We start from the raw sequence: 24,987 nt of genomic DNA, 5'->3' as shown, positions 1-24,987 counted from the left end.
AGACTGAACCCGCCGTCCAGTGCACAGTTCTCTGAGTCTAGGGTTTAATTGCGCCGTAGCCCCTGCACTTTTCAGTAATTGATGCGCAATCCAGAGACCTAGGAAATTCAATAATTAAATATAGAAATTGATTTTAATGTATAAATAATGGCTAGAACTTATAAAATTCATATAAAATCCATACTTGGTCCAAATTAATTCATTCTACTTTCTAAATTTTTGTAATATTATTATCTATCACTTAGAGCCTCTGTTTTGGCATGAAAACAGTAAGAAAATTAATTTCTCATTTAATCCTATTTCAAGCACATTAAACCTTAGGAAATTCATAACTTGAAAGCTATAACTCCAAATTTAATGATTACAGTTCCTACGATTTTAGTGTAATGTGTAGATTTTTATTGTGTATTTTATTCGCATGTTTGGTGCAATGTTAATTTTTGCTATACCATGTATGTATTGTGTTGATGCGAGTAGACGAGCAAGCCACTGTGGATTCTGAGGTTCAGCAGGTAGAAGTAGCTGAGCAGGAGCTCATTGAAGGCAAGTTGTGCCCTTGATCACTTACTTTTTCTCAGCCATGTTCTTGTTAATTATAATGATCAGCATAGGTTAATTTTGATGGGATCCAATAGGTTACCCCAGTTTTGGTTATCTTTATACCTTGTTTACCACTGAAATATTTTTGGGTAGTACCTGCTATTGCTTTATGTGGATTTGGGTATGGAGATACACTATTGATAATTACACTTTTATTATCTTTTTATTATTACTGCTCATGTTAAGATCATTATGTTAATGGGAACATGGAGCGACCACCCGGAAAAACAGTTCTACCACAAGGGTATAATGGGACGCCCTTGGCTGATTAACTAGGAAAGCTAGTGGATGACTTCCTTACCTGAAAGGGGCAAGGGCAGTAGGGGAGTGGTCAGTGTAGGGAGGTCCTTGGGTTGATTTTGCTGCGATGGCGGTCAGGCGAGGGATTCCTGCACTGGACCTTCCTATTAACTGTAGCGGGATTTCTGAAGCTAGTGGAACTTTGTAAAGGCCTCGTAGTGTTACTCTGCCTCGCCTCCTCAGTAGAGGTGTATGGGATTGGCCATCTCTTGGCAGATGGGTAACATGACTTGTGGGTAAAGATGAGCAACCTCTGCAGAGTGTAAAACTGGTATACTAACCGTGCTCACGGTCATGAGCAGCTCGGACCCTCACATGATTAATTTATGGAACTTAAATTTAATTTGACATTTGCATCGCATTTGGGATTATTTTACTATTACTTTATTTATTATTAAGGTTTGGTATTTACTTACACTTAGTAATTGCTAATAAAATTTTGACCAACTTATAAAAGCAATGCTCAGCTTCAGCCTTTATTTCCTTGATCAGCCTTACACTTCATGAACTCCCACCTTTGGTGAGTTCATGCCACATTATTCCCCACGACTTGTTGAGCTATGAACGTATGTGAGCTCACTCTTGCTGTCTCACACCCCCACAGGAGAAGAACAGGTGGTCGAAGAGGAGCCGCCTAACTCTGAGGCTTTCGACTTGATCTAGGTGGCGTCTCCCAGTCAGCTTTCTGGCGCCAAGGATAGATTTTAGATCCTACGATATTTATCTCTTATTTTTGTAAGACTTCCGCTATGTAATAAAGTACTCTGATTATATTGTGACATTTATCTCTATACACTCTGTTATTATATATGTTGTCTCCTTTGGCGCATGTATGAGATGCACCCAGATTTATCCCTTGAATCCGGGTGTGACAGAAGTGGTGTCAGAGGAAATGTTGACTGTAGGACAAAACCTAGATAGAAATGGACAGACCCTTACCTACTTATCTTACTTTGATTCATTCTATACTTACCTTACTCTGATTCTCGCTATTCTTACCATGATCCTGTCTCACCTTCTACCGTTCTACTCTGATTATTCTTACCTTCTCTACTCTGAGACAAGATGGATTTCACACCTTGGAATCCTACATTTATGACCTTTTTAAGAGATAAAAGACCGAAGACAAAAAAAGTAAAAAATTTTATCTATTAAAAATGTTGGTTGATTGTGTTGATGATCAATGCCTGATTTGCTTCTTTGATTGATTGAAACATTATAGTTGGGCATCTTAGCATGTACCACCATAAGGTAATGATTAGCTTTAGTAGGTGACACGCTAATCTACTTAGCTAGTAAATTCCCCGCAGTGACATTCCTCGTAATTACTCGCCTGATCTATAATTCTTCCTTCTTACCCTGTGTTTCTAACCCAGATGGGCTACCCCTATAGTGTTAGAAGAGAGCACTATAGACGTGATCCTTGGTATGTCATGGTTAAGAAAGGCAAAAGCAGTTTATACACTGTGCTAAAGGAACCATAGAACTCACCAGTTCCAAAGGAGAAAGATTTGAAGTTGGAATTGCAGTAACTACCACCACCAAACTAGCGGTATTCTTAGGCGATGGGAAGTTTGTTGGTGACAACATCCGTGTGGTTAAGAATTTTCCGGATGTCTTTCTAGAGGAGTTACCAGGGATGCCACCAGATACGGAAGTTGAGTTTGTCATAGATCTCTTACCTGGAACTGCTCCTATTTCTAAATGGACATATAGGATGTCTGTAGAAGAGTTAAAAGAACTCAAGAAGCACTTAACGGAGTTGCAAGAGGCTGGGTACATTCGTCCGAGTCTTCACCTTGGATAGCACCAGTTTTGTTTGTACAGAAGAAAGATGGATTGCAAGGGATGTGCGTGGATTAAAGGCCCCTTAATGGTGTCACTATGAAGAACAAGTATCCATTACCCCGCATTAAAGATTTATTTGATCAGATGAGAGGTGCAAGGGTATTCTCGAAGATTGATCTCCGATCGGGTTATCACCAAATGAAGATTAGGCCATCGGATATTCCCAAGACAACTTTCTCAACCCGATATGGATTATATGAGTTCACTGTTATGTCGTTTGGGTTAATTGATGCACCAGCTTATTTTATGAATTTGATGAATAAGGTGTTCATGGAGTATTTGGACAGGTTCGCCATGGTTTTCATCGACGATATTCTTAGAGTGATAGTGATCATGAGGGACATCTGAGATTGGTGCTACAGAAGCTACGAGATAATCAACTCAACGCCATGTTTAGCAAGTGCGAGTTTTGGATTGACAAGGTGCCATTCCTTGGACATATTATTTCTAATGGAGGAATAACAGTGGATCCTGCTAAAGTGAAGGAGATAATGGAATGGAGCGTGCCCACTACCGTCACTTAGATTCAGAGTTTTTTGGGGCTTGCAGGATATTATCGGATATTTATTGAAGGATTCTCTAAGATTGCCAAGCCTATGACCTCGCTTCTAGAGAAAGGAAGATAATTTAAGTGGGATGAGAAGTGCCAAGAAAGCTTTGATCAATTAAATAAGAGATTGATGTCACCACCAGTGTTGATTATGCCAGATCTACAGAAGGGATTTGACATTTATTGTGATGCATGTGGCCAAGGATTGGGATGTGTGCTCATGCAAGAAGGACATGTGATCGCCTACGCGTCTCGTCAGTTGCGGAAACATGAATTGAACTACCCCACTCATGACTTGGAACTGGCAGCCGTTGTGCATGCGCTTAAGATTTGGAGACACTACATTATGGGAACCAAGTGCCAAGTGTACACGGATCATAAGAGTTTGAAGTATATATTCACACAGAAGGATCTCAACCTTAGGCAACATCGTTGGTTGGAGCTTATTAAGGATTATGATTTGGAGATTCACTATCACCCGGGCAAGGCAAATTTGGTTGCAGATGCCTTGAGTCGAAAGGAGCATGTTCATTCAGCTGTTGTTGCCCAGCTACCCGATGAGATTGTTGAGGATTTCAGGAGACTTAACTTGGGGATAGTTTCTCACGCTGAAGGAGTTATTATTGATGTGGAACCTACCTTGGAGCAAGAAATTCGCAAAAGGACAGATTGGTGAGACTATACTAAAGGAAGCTGATGACTCAGATTATTCTATTCATCCTGTTAGTACCAAGATATATCAGGATTGAAGCATAAATACTGGTGGTATGGATTGAAGAGAGATGTAGCTGCACATGTGGCTATGTGTGATGTGTGTCAAAGAGTTAAGGCTGAACACCAGCGGCCAGCTGGACTACTGCACCCACTAAAGATACCTGAGTGGAAGTGAGAAGAGATTGGTATGGACTTCATTACTGGATTGCTTCGCACCCCGAAAGGACATGATTCGATATGGGTGATTGTGGATAGATTGACTAAAGTAGCTCACTTCATTCCTGTCAAGACTACTTGTAAGTGATCTCAATTGGCTGAGTTATATATGGCTTGGATTGTGTCTCTACACGGTGTACCGAAGAAGATCGTTTCGGATAGAGGATCACAGTCTACCCCCAGATTTTGGAAAAGTTTTCATGAGAATATGGATACGAAGTGGCATTTTTGTTCGACCTACCATCCTCAGACTGATGGACAGACTGAAAGGACTAACCAAGTATTGGAAGATATGTTGAGAGCTTGTGCCCTTCAGCATGGTAGTAGTTGGGACAAGAGTCTACCTTATGCTGAGTTTTCATATTATAATAATTAGCAGGCCAGTCTGAGGATGTCACCGTTCGAGACTCTGTATGGCAAGAAATGCAGGACTCCTCTATATTGGGATCAGATTGGAGGAAGACAGTTCTTTGGACCTGAACTGATTCAAGAGGTAGAAGAACAAGTCCATATAATTCGAGAGAATTTGAGGGTAGCTCAAACCAGGCAAAAGAGCTATGCTGATAATAGAAGGAGGCCACTGGAATTTGAGGAAGGAGATTATGTTTACCTCAAGGTGTCACCACTTCGTGGAATGAGGAGATTCAAAGTTAAGGGCAAATTGTCCCCTCGCTATATTGGACCATTCTTGATCTCTTGGCGAGTTGGGGAGATGGCATACCAACTCGAGCTACCTGCTACTCTATCTGATGTGCATAATGTATTTCATGTGTCTCAACTTAAGAAGTGTCTTCGTTTCCCTGAGGAACTGTTACCGATGGAAGAGCTCAGTGTTCAGGGTGATTTGACTTACATAGAGTATCCGATCAAGATTCTTGACACCTTGACTCGAGTTACAAGAAATAAAGTTATTAAGACGTGCAAAGTGCAATGGAGCCATCATGGAGAAGATAAAGCTACTTGGGAGAGAGAAGAAGAGCTTCGCATAGATTTTCCCCATCTTTTCCCTAGTCCTTCCTAAATCTCGAGGACGAGATTCTTGTTAAGGGGGGTAGGATTTGTAATACCCATTTTATAAAAGAAATAAAAAGGAGAATTTCTTTTCCTTTATATGTGATCTCTCCATTTATCATCACATGTGAACACTTCATTTGAAAACAAATAATTAATAAGAATGTATGCCACCAAATCATGCATCATGCTGGGATCTTATTTTTGTGTGCATTTTGTGACAACATAAGATAATGTAAAAAGAAATATGTTAAAGTCCAAAGTGGAATTTAAAAATAGAAGAGATTCTAAAATTTAGAAGAGAGAAACAAACAAATATTAGGTGAAATAAAAATATAAATAATATATGTAAATATATCCCCAAAGTAGAAATTGTCATGACATAATGTAATCTGTGGATAAAAATTTGCCACAAAACATTTGAATTTGAATTTGGAGCTGATTTGAATTGGAAATGAAAGGGAAACAAAAATAGAAAAAAAGAGAAGACATGGCACATGGGCCGACTAACCCTACTTCGACCCATTTGGCCAACTCCTCCGTGCAGCCCAACCCCTGGAGAAGTGGCGCCGACACCCTGGGCCCGGCTGCCAGTCTCTCGTGCGTGTGAGTCATCGCTGGCGAGTGGACCCGAGATCGCGACTCTTCCATCCGTAACTCTCCATCGCTGCCTTGTGGGCCCCTTTGGCCAAGACCGCCCACCTCGCCACGACCGCGCGGACCGAGTCCGTCGCCGGTGATGGCGGGCTCCCTCAACCACCTCGCCCACGGACGTTGCGTGGACCCACCGGACTATAAGGCATGGACACAGACCCCCCTTAACCCTGTGTTCGTACTTCACCACTCCGCAAGGAATTTGCACCGCCATTACCACCGCGAGGGAGCCATTCGCGCAGCCACCTCGATTGCCCCATTAACACCATCACTCCAAGAAATTGGGGGATTGGGGATTGAAGCCACTGTTTGGGGGTGCTCTCGAACCGGTTGCCTCAAGGAATTACGGCCTCTGACGCCATCGATTGCTCACCGGAGTCGGAGCTCCGCCTCGGTTCCGCTCAACACCGTCGACCGGCCGCAACACGGTCCCAATCGCCGGTAATAACTCCCCCCATGCCTCGCCGTATCCCTGCATTCGTGTAGCTTACATCCAATTGGAGTCTGGGGCCCTAAATCGCCGGGTCGGGTTACTTCGACCATGGTGGCCACCGTGCGGGTGGGCGGCGCTGTTGCGCGCGTATGTTAGGTTGGGGAGGGGTTGTCAGCCGTTGATCTCTGGTCGACGGTTGTGATTAGATGACAGCGTACCGCTTCGTGAAGTTGATCAATGCCGTCAGATGGGGATCAGACGGGTGTTCGAGCGCCTCGGTTAGTTTGATCCAGTCCGTTGATCGGGCATCCGATGGCTGTATCACGCGCTAGAGTTCAATAACTAGGATCTAATCTAGGCCCTAGAATCTGGATCGTCCGGTCCACAATAGAAGATACCCCTTCGTCCTGTCATTCTTGCAAAAGAAACCCCCTGTTATTTTAGACTGAACCCGCCGTCCAGTGCACAGTTCTCTAAGTCTAGGGTTTAATTGCGCCGTAGCCCCTGCACTTTTCAGTAATTGATGCGCAATCCAGAGACCCAAGAAATTCAATAATTAAATATCGAAATTGATTTTAATGTATAAATAATGGCTAGAACTTATAAAATTCATATAAAATCCATACTTGGTCCAAATTAATTCATTCTACTTTCTAAATTTTTGTAATATTATTATCTATCACTTAGAGCCTCTGTTTTGGCATGAAAACAGTAAGAAAATTAATTTCTCATTTAATCCTATTTCAAGCACATTAAACCTTAGGAAATTCATAACTTGAAAGCTATAACTCCAAATTTAATGATTACAGTTCCTACGATTTTAGTGTAATGTGTAGATTTTTATTGTGTATTTTATTCGCATGTTTGGTGCAATGTTAATTTTTGCTATACCCTGTATGTATTGTGTTGATGCGAGTAGACGAGCAAGCCACTGTGGATTCTGAGGTTCAGCAGGTAGAAGTAGCTTAGGAGCTCATTGAAGGCAAGTTGTGCCCTTGATCACTTACTTTTTCTCAGCCATGTTATTGTTAATTATAATGATCTGCATAGGTTAATTTTGATGGGATCCAATAGGTTACCCCAGTTTTGGTTATCTTTATACCTTGTTTACCACTGAAATATTTTTGGGTAGTACCTGCTATTGCTTTATGTGGATTTGGGTATGGAGATACACTATTGATAATTACACTTTTATTATCTTTTTATTATTACTGCTCATGTTAAGATCATTATGTTAATGGGAACATGGAGCGACCACCCGGGAAAACAGTGCTACCACAAGGGTATAATGGGACGCCCTTGGCTGATTAACTAGGAAAGCTAGTGGATGACTTCCTTACCTGAAAGGGGCAAGGGCAGTAGGGGAGTGCTCAGTGTAGGGAGGTCCTTGGGTTGATTTTGCTGCGATGGTGGTCAGGCGAGGGATTCCTGCACTGGAGCTTCCTATAAACTGTAGCGGGATTTCTGAAGCTAGTGGAACTTTGTAAAGGCCTCGTAGTGTTACCCTGCCTCGCCTCCTTGGTAGAGGTGTATGGGATTGGCCATCTCTTGGCAAATGGGTAACATGACTTGTGGGTAAAGATGTGCAACCTCTGCAGAGTGTAAAACTGGTATACTAGTCGTGCTCACGGTCATGAGCAGCTCGGACCCTCACATGATTAATTTATGGAACTTAAATTTAATTTGACATTTGCATCGCATTTGGGATTATTTTACTATTACTTTATTTATTATTAAGGTTTGGTATTTACTTACACTTAGTAATTGCTAATAAAATTTTGACCAACTTATAAAAGCAATGCTCAGCTTCAGCCTTTATTTCCTTGATCAGCCTTACACTTCATGAACTCGCACCTTTGGTGAGTTCATGCCACATTATTCCCCACGACTTGTTGAGCTATGAACGTATGTGAGCTCACTCTTGCTGTCTCACACCCCCCCACAGGAGAAGAACAGGTGGTCGAAGAGGAGCCGCCTAACTCTGAGGCTTTCGACTTGATCTAGGTGGCGTCTCCCAGTCAACTTTCTCGCGCCAAGGATAGATTTTAGATCCTGCGATACTTATCTCTTATTTTGTAAGACTTCCGCTATGTAATAAAGTACTCTGATTATATTGTGACATTTATCTCTATACACTCTGTTATTATATATGTTGTCTCCTTTGGCGCATGTATGAGATGCACCCGGATTTGTCCCTTGAATTCGGGTGTGACAGGAGCCCATCATCAGGTATATAAAGAATGAAGAGGAACCAGATGACAAAAATACAGCTGAGCGCATTGCAAGGCAGTCGGCTCACTATACACTCATTGGGGAAACGCTATACAGAAGGGGCGCATCAGGAGTCCTCATGAAATGTATTCTCTCAGCTACTAGAAAACAACTTCTGGATGAGTTCCATGCTGGGCAATGTGGAGTACACGCAGCATCCAAGACCCTGGTTGGAAAGGTCTTCAGGTCGGGTTTCTACTGGCCAACAGCAAAGAGTGATGCAGCCAAGTTAGTCCAGAGGTGCGAAGCCTGCCAGTACTTATCAAAGCAGCAGCATCTACCAGCACAGCAACTGCAAACCATACCTGTAACTTGGCCATTCGCGTGCTGGGGATTGGATATGATTGGACCTTTCAAGAAAGCTCAAGGAGGATACACTCATGTACTGGTTGCTATCGACAAATTCACTAAATGGATAGAGTTCAAACCCATTGCTTCTCTAACTTCAGCTAAGGCCGTAGAATTCATACAAGACATAATATTCAGGTTTGGAATACGGAATAGCATCATAACCGACCTGGGATCCAACTTCACAAGTTTAGAGTTCTTCGATTTCTGCGAGCAAAAGAGCATTCAGATCAAATATGCCTCGGTGGCGCACCCAAGAGCCAACGGGCAGGTCAAAAGAGCTAACGGGATGATATTGGAGGCACTTAGAAAGAAAGTCTTCAACAAGAATGAAAAGTTCGCAGGAAAGTGGATCAGAGAGCTACCGTATGTTGTTTGGAGCCTGAGAACTCAACCTAGTCGAGCTCTGCATGGAAACACACCTTTCTTCATGGTCTATGGTTCGGAGGCAGTGCTACCTGCTGATCTCAAGTTCGGGGCACCAAGGTTAATCTTTAAAAACATAGCAGAAGCTAAAGCTACTAGGCTGGAGAATGTTGATGTACTCGAAGAAGAGCGACTGAATACGGTGATTCAATCAGCACGGTATCAGCAAACTTTGAGGCGCTATCATGATAAGGCCATACGACATCGATCCTTCATAGTGGGAGATCTCGTCCTCCGCCGAATTCTAACGGGGGAGGGATGGCACAAATTGTCACCTCTATGGGAAGGACCATTCATAGTAGCAAAAGTCACTCGGCCGGGATCATATCGTCTCACTCAGATGGACGGCACGGAAATTGGGAACTCATGGAACATAGAACACCTCAGGAAGTTTTACCCCTAGCTACATCCCAGAAGCTATTGGGACGATGATGTATTCTGTAAATTGAGAAATATATCATCAATAAAAAGACTTCAAAGGCACTCAAATTGTTCGCTGTCAATTGGCATACTTACTTAACTCGGGGTTACCACTATACCCTACTAATGGAGCAATCGGCTTAAGTCGGCAATGACTTAAGGCGGTGCGACATGCTCACGCTTACTAAACTCGGGGTGACCACTATGCCCTACTAACAGAGCAATCAGCTTAAGTCGGCAATGACTTAAGGCGGTGCGACATGCTCACACTTACTAAACTCGGGGTGACCACTATGCCCTACTAACGGAGCAATCGACTTAAGTCGGCATTGACTTAAGGCGGTGCGACATGCTCACGCTTACTTAACTCGGGGTGACCACTATGCCCTACTAACAGAGCAATCAGCTTAAGTCGGCAATGACTTAAGGCGGTGCGACATACTCGCGCTTACTTAACTCGGGGTGGCCACTATGCCCTACTAACGGAGCGGTCGGTTTAAGTTGGCACTGACTTAAATTGGCACGGCACACTCGACACGTTTGCGATCACCCATCTTAGGGCAACCTCTATGCCCCACGACGAAATTTCAAAACCATCACACTACATTTACTTCTACAATTGTAAATACTATTGAATTCTAACAATGGGAAAACAATAGTAGCATTCAGTATTCAAAAGTGTTCTCTAACAAAACATCTGAGCACATTAACCACACATTCAAAGCATTCAGTGTTTTCTATTTAGTAATGTTCTTCTCAGGAGCAACTGACGAAGAAGGACGACTCGAGGAATCAGGAGCGGCATTCACGTCAGCCACTATGTCGTCAGGAACAACCACACCGGGTCTCCTCATCAGGATCCGCCCCGCGTGAATAGCTTTATCCATAGCTTTGTCGCGCTGGGCCCTCAGAGTAGCAGAAGTCTCTTCAGCAGCTTTGACGGCCAACCGAGCAGTTTCTAGCTCCTGGACGACTTATTTCTTGGAAGCACGCAGATCCTTGATGACAGTATCTTTGGTCGACACCAACTGCCTGAGGTGAATCACATCATCCAAGGACTCTTGCAGCTTATAACGATGATTATCCAACTCTTCCCTGGTGAAGCGATGACTCCTCTCCCAGATGGTCAACGAGTTGCTGGCATCGCGGTATAGCTTGTCAAGGTTGTCACGAGAAGTGGCAAGGGCGTGTTTTTCCTCCTGCAGACAAGAATCAGTTTCTCCAAATGTCAAGCAAGCAATAAGAACACAGCAAACAAAGCCATGATTCACTCGTCACCTTTTCAAAATCGAGCTGAGCACGGAGGGTGGAGCTCAACGTGCTAGCATCATTCAAAGAAGCAGAAACCCGAGCCAGTTCAGTCTGACCTTGAGAATATTTTTTTTTCAAGATCAGAATACCGCCGAGCCATATCTATCAAGAAATAGTCAAGCAAAGGTGTTCAGTTAAAAAACAGAATTAATCAAGTAATCAAAGAAGAAACAAAGGGCACTAACCAGCATTTGCCATCTCCAAATCAGACACCCGCCGCTGAAGCAGCACTAGATTCCAATGTGCTAGAGATAGAGCCCTTTCCGGAACAGAAGCACCCTGTGACCTCAGCTGACCAACCATTTCATCAACCAACGCCTGACATTAAAAACAAATGAATATCAGAACAATATCATGCCTGGGGTACAGCCAGATCAGTAAAAACCAAGTTACCTGGAGGTTGGAAAAGAACGAAGGAACTCCCAAGTCGTGGGAAGTTAGTTGATGGCTCGATGAAGGATCACCAACCAGAACAACCCGCAATGCATCAGTGGGGACCAGATCAGTATCATCAGCAGAGGTCAAAACTCTGTCATCAGGAGCGCCGGCCTCTAAGGCGACTTCCTGACCCGAAGCTTGGGCTACTGCCATGCAACCAGAATGCGGAGGAGAAGACCCTACGTGAACGTCCATGGAAGTGTGAGAGGAAGAACCGACTCGAACACCCTCGGGGGCTGGGTCATAGCTCGCGCTACCCATCCGAGCCGGGTCATCCCCGGCAACACCCTTGGGGGCTGGGTAAGCGCTAGTGCCATCCTTGAGGGCCGAGCTCTCTGTAACAGCCACCTCTAAGGCTGAAGGACCTTCACCCACTTCCATGGGAGCAGAACAATCTAGATCAGCCTCCTGACCCTTAAGACCGCGCTCCAAGGTCGATGAGGCGCGGAACGCCGCTCGAGATAACTCCAGCCCAGCATCAGGCACAACAGTGCAAACATCCATCATGCCACCATCTGCTGGCTCCGACAACAGATCTTCTGGGACCATGTCTTCAAGAGTCTGATCAAAGTTCGCCAGAGATAATTCTTGCAGACCAATGAGGGCAGATAAAGCTGGAGAAGGAACACCACTGCTTTCCCCGCTGGCTAGGTAACGTCGGCTGTTCTTTCGAATTAGAGGGATTTCATCCTCCTCTTCCTCATCTTCATCAACAACGCGGACAGTACACCCATTGGGTTCAGCTTTGGCCAGATCACACCCACTGGGTTCAATGTCATCTAGGTCACACCCATTGGGATCCACAGCAGTCGGGTCACACCCATTGGGGATAGCTTCAGCAAATGCAGGCACTGGCACTTCCTCAGCAGCAGGAACAGAAGGACCGGCATCCTGATCCAAGCTAGACACTCGACGAAGACATCTCTTCTTCTTTTTCTTCCCCTCAGCAGGAGAAGTGGGCTGATTGGCTCGGCGAGAACGCTTCGGGCGAACACTGTCAGACCTCTGAGCATCCAAAGCTTTGCCGGCCTCAGGGATGGGCGCCACCACCAGTGTTTCAGCAGGAGCGGCATCAGAAGAATCCTCAGCTAACATATCCAGCATGGCACTTATCTCTACGTCACTTGGATTCAAAGGCACCTCAAAATGAACCTGCCTCTCGTCGTCAGGAATTTCTTCGAGTGAGGCAACCAAAGCACTAACTTCTTTTGGAGAGGGTCGCACTCTAAGGCCCAAACCGCTATCACCAGCAGGAGGATTTGACACGAAACTGGTAAAGGCCTTGGAAGGAGGCAGATTCCAGGCCGAGTATGCAACAGGAGCGCCGATGTTTGACACCTTGCCTCTGAGTATCATCTCGAGCCGGCTCACCAAGTCCACAGCAGGAATTCTTCTATTGGTTACCCGGGTTGAATCAGCCAGGCCTCGATACAGATATGCGGGGTATGCTCTGTCTTTCAGTGGCTGAATGTTCTTGAAAATGAAGTCAACAACCACAGCCTCTGCAGTCAAACCCCTTTCTTTCAGCAGCCCAACCTCAGCAAACAGAGCCCCTGCCTCAGCCACCTCCTGGTCCGTAGGGGATTCGGTCCAGCTTGGAGTGTGAACATCTGGCTGTCTCCCTGACCGTGGGGGGAGAGAATTCCCGTGATTCTCCACGATGAATCATTCCAGGCGCCATCCCTTGATGTTGTCCTTGAGTGGGATGTCGAGATAGTCAGTCTTCCTCCCACGACGCATCTCCAAACTCACGCCCCCACAAGCTGGTGCTGCCCTCCGGCCATCCCAGGCCGACAGTGGTACAAATGCTTCCAAAGGCCGAAGTGAGGCAAAACGCCAAGGAAGGCTTCGCATAAATGGACAAAAACAGAAACTTGCAGAATAGAATTGGGATTCAGGTGGGTTAGATTCAAGCGATAGAAATCAAGGAGACCGCGGAAGAAAGGAGAAATGGGAAGAGCAAGGCTGCGGATAAGAAAAGGAACATAAATGACGGATTCGTGGGTGTCTTCTGTCGGAACAGTAACCCCACGACAGATCCGCCAGGAACAGAGCTCCTTCGGAGGAAGAACTCCGATGGATACGAGATGAAGAAGGTCGGATTCAGAGACAATGGACATATGGTTACCTGCGAAGGGCAACTGACTGTTGGGATCGATGGGGGGAATGATTGCGACGGACGAACTCGAAGCTTTCCGCTTGGGCGCCATCTCAACCTTGCTAGCGAGCGGAGCGGAAGCAATATTGCAGGAGAGCAGAGAAGGCCTGGATGCAGAAAAGCAAAAACTAGGGCACGGAACGTGGAGGCGTGCGACAGTGCAGTACATATGGGGTTTTCCCGGGCCAGGCGCCACTTCCAAAACGTTGGCATGTCATGTCATCGTCCGGCTGTTATTTCTAAAACGCGGGCACGCCATGTCATCACCTGGCCGTTATTTCTAAAACACGGGCGTGCCACATTATCACTCGACCGTTATTTCCAAAACGGTCGACACGACCCATTTTAACTCAGCGGTTATTTCTAAAAACGCTGACGTTACCAGACTTCACCCGGCCATTGTTTCCAAAGCGGCCGGCGTGGCCCGTTATCACTCGGCTGTTACCTCTAAAACGCCAACGTCGCCATCGATCACTCGGCTGTTACCTCTAAAACGTCGATGTCGCCATCAGTCACTCGGTTGTTATTCCTAAAGCGGTGACATGGCTCTAAAGGATTCGACTATTACCTCTAAAACGCCGACATCACCAGTAACCGCTCGGTCGTTACTTCTAAAACACCGACGTGGCCCGCTATCACTCAGCCATTACTTCAAAAAGCGCCAACATCGCCAATAATAACTCGGCCGCTACCACCAAAGCACTGACGTCGCAAATAAAGCAGTCTGAAGCGTGATCCGATGACCCCAAGTTGCTACTCAAGCGTTGCAGACAGAAAACATCATTGGCGGTAAATATTAAAACGATCGACGACTGACCAGAAGGCAAAATAATGCACACAGAAGTGGGGCGAAATCATTCTTCATAAGGGAAGCATTACTAAACTTACAAATCAACTCATTATGAGCTGATGCCTTCCCTACTACTACATTACATTTCACTAACTATACTACTAGCCACTACTACATTATTTCGCTAATACTATTTCTACTAATCTACACTAACATCTAAAACCAGTGGCGTCTAGCCACTGGCTTTGTTGCTGCCCTTGCTGCCACCGCCGTCGTCGCCACTGCCACCCTTGCCGCTGCCGTCGCCGCCCTTGCCGCTGTCGCCGCTGCCGTCACCGTCGCCTCTGTCGTCGTCGCCGTCACCGCCGTCGCCGCCGCTGCCCTCCTCGGACGGGTCGGAGGAATTCTCCTCGTCCGAGGAGTACTCCAACTCATCCGAGCCCTCGAGCCCGGTGCGCTCGACGGCCCGGATGTAAGTCCATACCTCCGCGGTGATCCCCTCGAAGTCGTCTGAATCATCAGACGACGCCGGGGGAGAGGCAGGAGCCGGAGAGCCCTCGGACTCGGAGGAGAACTCCTCCTCCGAGTACTCCGAGTCGCCGAAGTCCTCCGAGGGGGGAGTCGGCTCGCGCTTGCGCTTATCACCGGAATGATGCGAAGAACCACCACCTTTCTTGCTCTTGCCCATGGTGGAGTGGAAGGAAGAAGAGGAGATCAAACAGCAAGCAGCAGCAAGAAATGTGAAAATGTCGGAGAAGCAAGAACACTATTTATAGAAGAAGAAGGCAACCGCTCACCTCCTACCACGGCCACCGAACAGTCGCAAAAATTCAATATGCAATTCAAACCGCCTGAAGACACGCCAGGCGGCTGACGCCGTTTCACGTAACACGACACCCATTGGGACTCCAGTCAACTGCGCGGGCGATATGATTACACCCGCGGTCACATCAAGTTACTACTCAGAAGCAGTTTGCTAAACGCTCAGCGTACCAAGCCGTCCCTTGCTTATACCCATTGGGGGGGACGCCCAGTAATTATCAGTATATTTTCCAAAACTGTCACATCCGTACAGTATATGCAATGAATACTCTAAGACAGAAGAGAGATATCAGCAAGGATCAGAGGAAAGCCAAATATAGCCGATAAGGTACAAGTCTAATTGACAGAAGCATCAAAGCACGAAGTGACATGAAGACTAGTCAAGGGCCATCTATCAAACGTCCAATCAGTCGCAGATCAAATAAATTGCAGGACCTAGCAAGATATGGGCAGATCGCGTACTCAGCCTCAAAGACAAAAATGTGTGCTGACCTCTAAAGCATAGTGTTAATAATATAATGCTGATCTCTAAAGGCATTCGACAAAAGGAAAGGATGATTCCCAGAAAAAGGCATGAAATGAAGACCTTCGAGTGGATTATTTTCAAAAATCCACTCGAAGCTCGGGGGCTACACCCAATCATCATCCCCGAAGAAGCAAAACGCTGACCTCTAAAGCATAAGGCAAAATTAAGACAAGGCTGACCTCTGAAAAAGCACAAGTGGAAGATAAAAGTGATTTTTGATAATACTTGAAGTGAAGACCTTCGAGTGGATTGTTTGCAAAAATCCACTCGAAGCTTGGGGGCTACACCCAACAGTACAAAATGCTGACCTCCGAAGCATGAACCTGAGACAGAACACCAAATTTCGAGGAATAATGGCAGAAGAAGACAGTAAAAAAATTGTTTTAACCGGATCACTCAGAATTCAGAAGCAGTGGCCCGGCAGACTTATTTCCAAAGCATTCCCTGTTAAAATCAAAGACTGCAAGCTGGACCTAGGATCTTTGGGCCGTTTATTTCAAAATCAACCCAAAGATCGGGGGCTTGTGGGGGACAGATATCCCCGGGTCCACTAGAAGGATAAAAGATCTCACGAAAGGCCCAAGGGCCCCATAATTCATAAGGTCATCCCCTCGTGGGCCTGGGAGGAACGACCAGTGGAACGGATTAACGCAAGGCCGGGTCGGCGCAAACCCAGACGGCCCAACAAATTCGAGCAGTAATCACAACAGTGACCCGACCTTCCCGCGCAGGAGCCCCGTACAACGGAACCAAGCGAGGATGGGTCGGCTGAATTATAGGAGGATAGACTCAGATGGTTCACTATTTCTTAGGCACACGTTGTTATCATATCTGCATGTAATGCCCCACGGTCGAGTATATAAGGCCTAGGGGGCACCCCTTCAGAACGATCACTCATTACTTAGCCATCCACCCCGCTCTCTATGTTTTCCAGCACTAGAGAACTCCCTTGTAACCCATCACATAAAGCACTCTAGCCAGGACGTAGGGTGTTACGCATCTCAAAGCGGCCCGAACCTGTACATCATTGACCACTATTTCTCGTGCGCCCAGCACGAACCATCGAGCTATAGTCGGTAACACCGTCCTACTCCTAAAAGCACCTTGAGGGGTAACCCCGGGTGCGCGGTCGGACCCAAAACACAGATAATACACGCCCTCTAAAGAAAGTGCACGTTCAACGGCTCATCGAACGTATTGCTCACAAACTCCCTGGCTGGAAATGGAAGTGGCTGAATAGAGCCGACCGTCTCACTCTTGTCTCATCGGTCCTCTCTTCCATACCAACCTATCAACCTAGTGAATTGGGCAACGGTCACAAGACCGAAGGACTTGGGCGGTTTAGGGATACCAGACCTTGATAAATTCGGCAGGGCTTTACGCCTATGTTGGTTATGGCAGGAATGGATGGATGATACCAAGCCTTGGACTGGCATGGATACCCCGACGGACGACACTGATCGAGAACTTTTCACTACCTCAATAAGGGTCGTTGTTGGAGATGGCCATAGATGTCGTTTCTGGCATGACGCTTGTCTTGATGGAGAAGCGCCATGCCACTTAGCTCCTAGCCTATTTGCGATATCCAGGACGAAAAACGGATCGGTGTTCATGGAACTCCGGGATAACCACGGGATCAACGCGTTGCGAGGACGAATCACCACTGCAACCCAGATGCAGGAGTTCGTCTCCCTTTGGATCAAAACCCAGGACACCCACCTTACGCCTGGCTTGAGGGACTCCAATCTATGGAGATGGATGGCAGACGGAACATACTCCGCTCGCTCAGCTTACCGTGTCCAGTTTAGAGGCTCCTTCAGGCCTTTCCGGACCAGCCTAATCTGGAGAGCACATGCTGAAAACAAGTGCAAGGTTTTCGCATGGACAATGGCAGTGGAAAAAGCTCTCACTGCGGACAATTTACAAAAAAGGGGTTGGCCTCACCAAGATCACTGCACTCTTTGTAATGGGTTGTTGGAGACTTGTATCCATTTGGCATTGCTTTGGCCCTTCGCCAAATCAGTTTGGTCACTGACCCTGGCTTGGGGGCATTTCGACGAAAATATATCTAATCACTCCATCAGAGGAGCCGAGCAAGATGATCCGGTGGTGGGAGGAATCCCAGGCCAGGATTCAAAAAAGTGAGAGAAGGTGATTCAGTGGGGTAGTGATTTACACTATTTGGAACATCTGGAAAGAACGGAACAAAAGAATCTTCAACGGCGTTTTCGAAACGACAGTGCAAGTTACCTCTAAAGTGAAAGAAGACATCGAACAACGGCAAAGAGCCTTAACTTGGGATGTGTAGAACCATAGAGTTTTTCCTTGGTTTCTTTTGCACCTTAGTGTTGCCCGGTTACCTGTTGGGAGCGTGCTTCTTTTTAATTCTAAGCATGTACATAACCTCTTCCCTATCTTAATTAAAAGGCAAATCTCCTGCCATTTTTTTTTAAAAAAAATAAAGGGAAAACTCCGAGTGGTTGGATTTTATCTGCCGTAAGTGCTCCAACTCCATTTACTGAGTATTACCATATTCAAACTTGTAAAATACTAACAATTCAAAAATTTGCACAGATGTCAGATAAGACTTTGTTTAGCATTGAAATGACCCTACACACCACTTCTTCCCTTAGTATTAAATGCACCAATTAGTTAAAGCAATTCTTTAAATGCTTACCCAAAAATCTGCTGAAATTAGTAAATGCTCTTAGCATACAGCAACTGCATAGGACCTTAATAAGAACAGAAAGGAACATGTGAAGTATTGGGGCTAAGTATCAGAATCCTAAATTTAAATGAGCAGAAATTAAAAATCATGCATTTCACGACAATTACGGCATCACTGAAGTTTCAGTACAGGTTACATATAACGATACTAGGTGAGTGCCCGTGCGCTGCGACGGGAGTAAAAAAAATTATATGAAACATAGAAACGAAACGACAAATATCACTATGATATGCAAAATCCGTGTAGTAAACATTATAATTATCACAAATTATTTCTAAAGAGTCAATTTCGAATTTTATAATGACAGACAAATGTGTCGACAACCATACACTAATCTAATCCTTTTTAGCGATATCGATAAGTCGTTGTTGTATGTTTGCAAAGATGATATATCGGTACGAATTGTCCTCATAACTTAATAGACCAATCATAAAGTTCAATCGAAGAATCTTTGCATCATACACACAAAGACAGTAGAGAACAAAACGTCAAATTTGTATTATGTAACTGTAATGTATGTTTGAACCTGAAACGAACGTACTACACTCACCCTAATAAATGCCACGGACACAAGTTAGATCCGAGCTGAAATGCTTTGGGGCCATAATTTAGGGATTCGACTGAAGTTTCCATTTCTCCTTTGTCGTTAATAGTGGCTACACAACTGGTAAGGAAACACGCATAGAAAAGAAGAAAACGAGAAATGGTCGCATGATGGGGGGAAGGGGATCACAAGTATGATGGAACCAGGTGGCAGCGCGGCTAGAAGCAGGGCACACGTTGAGCAGTGAGCATGCGACAAGGGAACGTGTAGAGGAAGAAACTGACATGTGGGGTCCTTTTGTAAGTGAAATAGAAAGGGGAAAGATTGGGATTGGTTGGGTTTTCAGGAGTGGCCTGATTAGACCAGCACAGCCGTGTGGCGGGCGAGCATGCCTTGCATTTTTTTATTATTTTATATCCTTTCAAATATAGAAGTACTCTTAGCTAGTTGTTAAAGTACTTTTTAGATGCTAATTGGAAAACATGACCAAGGTTCAATGGTTGTTTAGAATATCTTAGTTCCAAGTTTGTAATGCTATTTTCACGCATGGGGGTGATATAGAATCAATATTACTAACACAATTTCATTTGAGAACTTTATCCTCGATATGATGTGGGTATCTGAGATCTGAATACATGCAGAATCACATAAGACAATGAGGGGAGCCTAGACAAAATAAAAACTCACATGAATGAAACTCACGGAACAAGCGCCGACATAAATGAGAACACACCAGTTGACAAAGTATTACAGATAGCATGCTACGTACCATAGGTACAAGTCAACCAAGTCGACGACTTACACAAAGTATGGTACACAATAACGTGTTGCATCTGTTCAATCAGTAAAATAGGCATGGCTATTTAAACTTGAAAATTTACAGAACAATTAGGATCATAATGAGCTGTTTCACTAACGACGGCGGTTAGCTTATGAAATCTAAGCTCGTGGCAACAACCAAAAAGGGGAGCAGTATCACTAACAGTAGCAGCGAACACTCTGAAATGCACGAACTCAGCACCACCAACGCAGAAGCAGATGACTGGGTTTCTAAAGTCTAACTAAGGTGAGCAATGTCAACCTCGCCGAGGATCTTGAAGGTGGCCACCGCATTAAACTTTTTCCCGTCCTGCCACTCATCCTCGTCCTCTAGGTTGTTGTCGTCGTCGTCCTTGTGGGTTTGGCATGATGGGGAGGATAGGTCGTTCACGCTCTTCGACCTGCACAGATCGTTGACCAGCATAGCCACCTGATAGAGGTTGGAGATCTCCACGACCACGATGTCACCTTTCTTGAGCAAAGGCTGCTTCCATGGCTCTCGTCGATTCATCTGTCAATCCTCATGAATGTGTGCTTCACTGCTCCATTGCTGGAACTTGAAACAGATTCGATGGCCTAAAACCAAGATATAGTCACCGATCTTTAGTTGCACACTTATAAAAACCAATAGCTCTGCAAGCACAACAAAATAGGAAGGGGTGAGGGTCAATAGAGAGAGTATGCGCCTGCTTGAACAAGTCTATACCCACAATTCCACAATAGTCAAGATTTTTTTAAATGCAAATATTGGAATCGATGAACCAAATGTGTTTTTGCTACTACTGATCCGTTCCCTTATTTCTATCGCTGAAAATAATATTACTTTGTCCTTTTGGCTGAAGCGTTCTGGGATAAAATGCATATCCAAGGAAACCAGTCATTCAAAAAATACCCTGCATTCTCCTTAGGGGGGGGGCAAGTTCGTTCTTATGAAGTTGAGAAATAGGAAAAGAAAATCCAGGGCAAGTGGTCCTAGACAACTATAAGGTGGGCAGGTGGCTAAAAGACATCCTAGCAATTCCTATCAGGAATTCAGGATGTTGACATTTCAGATAAGATGACTGCGACAACGATAAGAGCTAAAATCTAATAAAAATGTTTCTTTCAGTAGTTTAATTGGCACCACAGAATCCTCAAACAACATTGCTCTGACCAACCAGATTTCATCAATCAGATTATCTTACAAATACACTTTATACCAACATAAAAATGGCATAAAAACTGGATTATTTTTTAGGGATCCTTGCGACAGTACTATCTGAACTCAGAACTAATGTGAAAAACTTAGCTCAGAACTAACATGTAGTTCAGCTTATTATAGGACTATATGAACTCAGAACCAATGTGAAAAACTTATCTCATAACAGATGAAAAACACCACCATTCAACACACAAAAGGCACAAGTGTTGACAGTAAATAACATAATTACCCTTTCTAAGATCACCAGGAGCAGCGTGAACAACAACATCTCTTCCAATGTGAGAGTTTGGCACAGTCAGTGGGATCTGGAAAAAAATCATTAGCGGTGTTAAGGAGAAGTCTAGGGTGACATAGGAATCATACAAGTCTAGATGTCTTATTACCTGGCTGTCAGTGACATTGATATTAGAAGCACCTGGCACCAAAGAATCAAACTCAGTGACAAGATAGGTATATGCTCGTGCATTGCAATGAGGGACACTTGTGCACGCATAGGTTATTGTTTAGTAATGCTATCAAGAATCAACTCAACAATCATAACCATTTCGAACAACCAAATTTTGACAATATTCAACCTATCTAAAAATGAATCCTCTAAAAACAGACAGAACAACTAAAGTTGTGCGCATTCAGGATCAAAGTTGCGTCCATAATAACATCTGTTGTTTCAAATCTGGGAGGTTGATAAACCTTCTTGAACCACTCATTGTTAATGTGCTCCGCAATAGCTATTATCTACACAGGCCACAGAACGATGGTACACAGTTATTAACTCTGCAGATGTTGAACAAAATGAGTTAAATGATGGCTACAAACAACAGAACTCATAGTGTTAGCATTAGGATCAAGTATCTTCTTGATGAGCTTCTTTGCACTTGTGGAGAACCAGGATGGGCAACTGAAATCCGCTTTGAAGATCTGCATGAAAAAACAGGATGTGTCAAGCAACCATTAAAAAGGGAAGGAAAATTAAGTGCTTCTTGAGTTGTTGTCATGGTAGAGACTGACAAACCTTCTTGTAAAGCGACATCAGGTTTGAATCTTTAAATGGGAGGTACCCCGCCATGAGGACAAAGAAAATCACTCCACATGACCACAGATCACCCTTAGCTCCATCATAGCATTTATTGTTTATAACCAGTAGACACAAGAGCACCGGACATGAGAACAAAATACTTTATTGAGTGAAAATAAGAACATAAATAAAAGCATAGTCGTGGTTAGCACCTCAAGCTTCACATGTTCAGTGAAATCTACAGTTTTTCATTGTGTAACTGGTAGTTTTTCACATGTGAAGCTTGCCATATTTCACGCAAGAAGTATAGTTTCAGTTAGTGAGACATGCCTTTTTCTAGCAGTTTTTTCGGTCTCCTTGGTCGTCGAGGAGCGAGCAAGCAACGCTTCATTGTCGGTCTGCATTATAGTTTCTGTAAACACGGTGCAGTCGACCACGTAAACCCAAAAAAATGGGAGGTAGAAGTTTGCAAAGGTGCTAACTGACCAACCTGCTGGAAGGCGCATGTGGCGAGTGACCTGCTGAAGACTCCCGCAACAGTAACCTACAAAAAAATGCAGCGAACATTACAACAAGCAACTGGTAATAGTTCGTGATGAACTCATGATTAAAATAAGAGAATAAAAAAGACAGTTTCAGAATCGCTGGTGTTGTTTAGTGGCACGCACACTTCATTCCGTTAGTTGCTAACACACACTTGAACCATTCACCAAAAAATATTCAGCACCAAAATCTTGAAAAGAATCTCTACTATTCCTAAGCTATACACATAATAAGTATTCAATTTCTTTAAATCACTATACTTACACTTGTACCTATATCTGAATGAGAAATCATCATGATCGAGTAAAGTCTATTTGATTATAAACTATCACAAAAATCAGATTTACATCCAATGTGGCTGATTCGATTTACCTCCCTCGTGGAGGATGTGGTGCCATTCTGACGCCTGATATAGTGCTACTTCAGCTAAAACTGTTTAGGAAATAAATGGGTCACCATCAAAAGTTTAGGAAATCCAATTTCCAAATGAAGGAGACAAATTGAAATTACACAATAGTTAAAAAAATTAAAGAACCAAGCTGAACATGTGTGCGGCCCTAGATGCAGCCATTTGGCTGCAAGGAAAGCCCACCTCCACGACAGCCACAAACATAGCTTGCACATTGTTATTTTTAAGTAGAAATTCGACTACAATTGTCACAAATTTATTCAGAATAGGCAGTAGCATTCTACAACAGTTAATCGTTTGTGCCACTCATCTAGATTATTTATCGTTGTAATCATTTTTGTATGGTTAGATTGTTTACTTCCACTACAAAGATGTCGGAAAAGCTGCAAGTACTTTGTAGCATATATTGCTAGCTACTACTTTTTTGCGGTGGCTAAACTTCGACATTTAAATTCGGTGAAATAACTTAATATTGTCGTAGAATAAAAATTAGCGGATGCTCACAACCTGCCATACGCCAATGTAATAACAAGAACCCAATCATATATGGACCTAGAATCAACGCAATTAAGCATCTACACCACTACCATATCACATCATACAAAGAAATGGCTCAGAATCCTCATTCCTGCCACTACAAAAACAAATCATTGCAACCTGGGCTTGTACTATAAATCCATATAAAAAAACATCAGCAAATAGTTGCCATTCTATATTAAAACATTCCAATTCCTAGAATGGAACAATTAAGCATCTACATCACTACCAGATAAGATCATACAAAGAAATGGCTCAGAATTCCCATTCCTGCCACTACAAAAACAAATCATTGCAACCTGGGATTGTACTATAAATCCATATCAAACAACATCAATAAATAGCTATAATTCTATATTAAAACATCCCAATTCCTAGAATGGAACAAACAGAAGATGTGGTCGTGCAGTAAACGTAAGTAAAAGGATACCTGCTTGTTTATTTCGACGCCGATGGCACACCTGGTGGTGTTGGTGTTCCTGACGCGACTGGTGCGGCATCCCCTTGTGGACGGTGCTGTTCATCTTGACGTCGACGTAATCGACGATCTTGTAGGTTCGAGAGGAGACCGGCGACAGTATTGAGGTCATCAACGACCTGACCGATGGACTTGACTTTATTGGAGGAGGCAGACGCGGTGGCCTCCAATGCGTTGGGTAGCGTCGGGGCAGCGTGTGCGGCGACGGCCTGGAGCGCTGCCGTCTCGAAGCGGAACCCCGAGCCGAGGTCCTCGAGGTTGGTGGTAGCCTCCCAGCACCGACTCCGACCGCGACGTGAATGTCTCCACCAGGCCCTGGAGGCTTCACCCGCCTTCTGAGTTTTCCCCATCCTGCTCCTTCCTCCCCGTTCACCGCTTCTGCATCGGTTCCTGCTCTTCGTCCTCTTCCGCCCTGGTGGCAGCCTCGTGCCCATTGCACATCGCCTCGATCTCTCTCTGGGTTGCAAGTAGGCTCACGTCCGCAGCGATCGAGCGTAGGCGGCCGGGGATGCGAAGGTACACGACGCCAGGCTAGAGCGCACGGGAGAGGAGGAGCGCACGCGATGCCGATGCCATGGCGGCAGACAAATCGGGGTGGCGAGAGAGAAAACGAGTCGGTGGGAGCGGTTGCTAGATCGCGTGGAGGAAGAGAGGGTGGGCGGGTGGCGGCGGGTGCGGAGGGAGAATCGAGAGTCTAGGGTCTCGCGCGGAATGGACGAACGGGGTGACGCACGTGGGTGGGCAGTGGACACGAACGGTTGAGATTGATGGGAGGCAGAACAATGGTGCACGGGTATGGTCTACATTAGAGTCTTATAGAGTAGTAGAGATAAGCATCAAAAGCACAATGCATTCAGTGGGCAAATACCAACAGACT

At 44.8% G+C, this 24,987-nt stretch overlaps 1 long non-coding RNA gene across 3 annotated transcripts; it reads right to left on the bottom strand.

Annotated features, from left to right (window-relative positions):
* Positions 1–19,888: 19,888 nt before the first annotated feature.
* Positions 19,889–24,770, bottom strand: LOC103648604 (uncharacterized). Of its 3 annotated transcripts, none has more exons than XR_002267546.2 (7): positions 24,063–24,770; positions 23,059–23,118; positions 22,634–22,687; positions 22,141–22,541; positions 21,512–22,046; positions 21,358–21,433; positions 19,889–20,503 (listed from the first exon to the last, which is right to left on the bottom strand). It is a non-coding gene; the product is annotated as an uncharacterized lncRNA (long non-coding RNA). The 3 variants fall into 3 exon arrangements; XR_002267545.2 differs by lacking the exon at positions 19,889–20,503 and adding an exon at positions 20,527–20,560; XR_002750007.1 differs by lacking the exon at positions 23,059–23,118.
* Positions 24,771–24,987: the final 217 nt, after the last annotated feature.

Source organism: Zea mays, chromosome 2, assembly GCF_902167145.1.
Source record: "Zea mays cultivar B73 chromosome 2, Zm-B73-REFERENCE-NAM-5.0, whole genome shotgun sequence".
Classification (NCBI taxonomy): domain Eukaryota; kingdom Viridiplantae; phylum Streptophyta; class Magnoliopsida; order Poales; family Poaceae; genus Zea; species Zea mays.
Note: the sequence above shows the minus strand (reverse complement) of the source record. Positions and strands in the feature narration are given on the sequence as shown.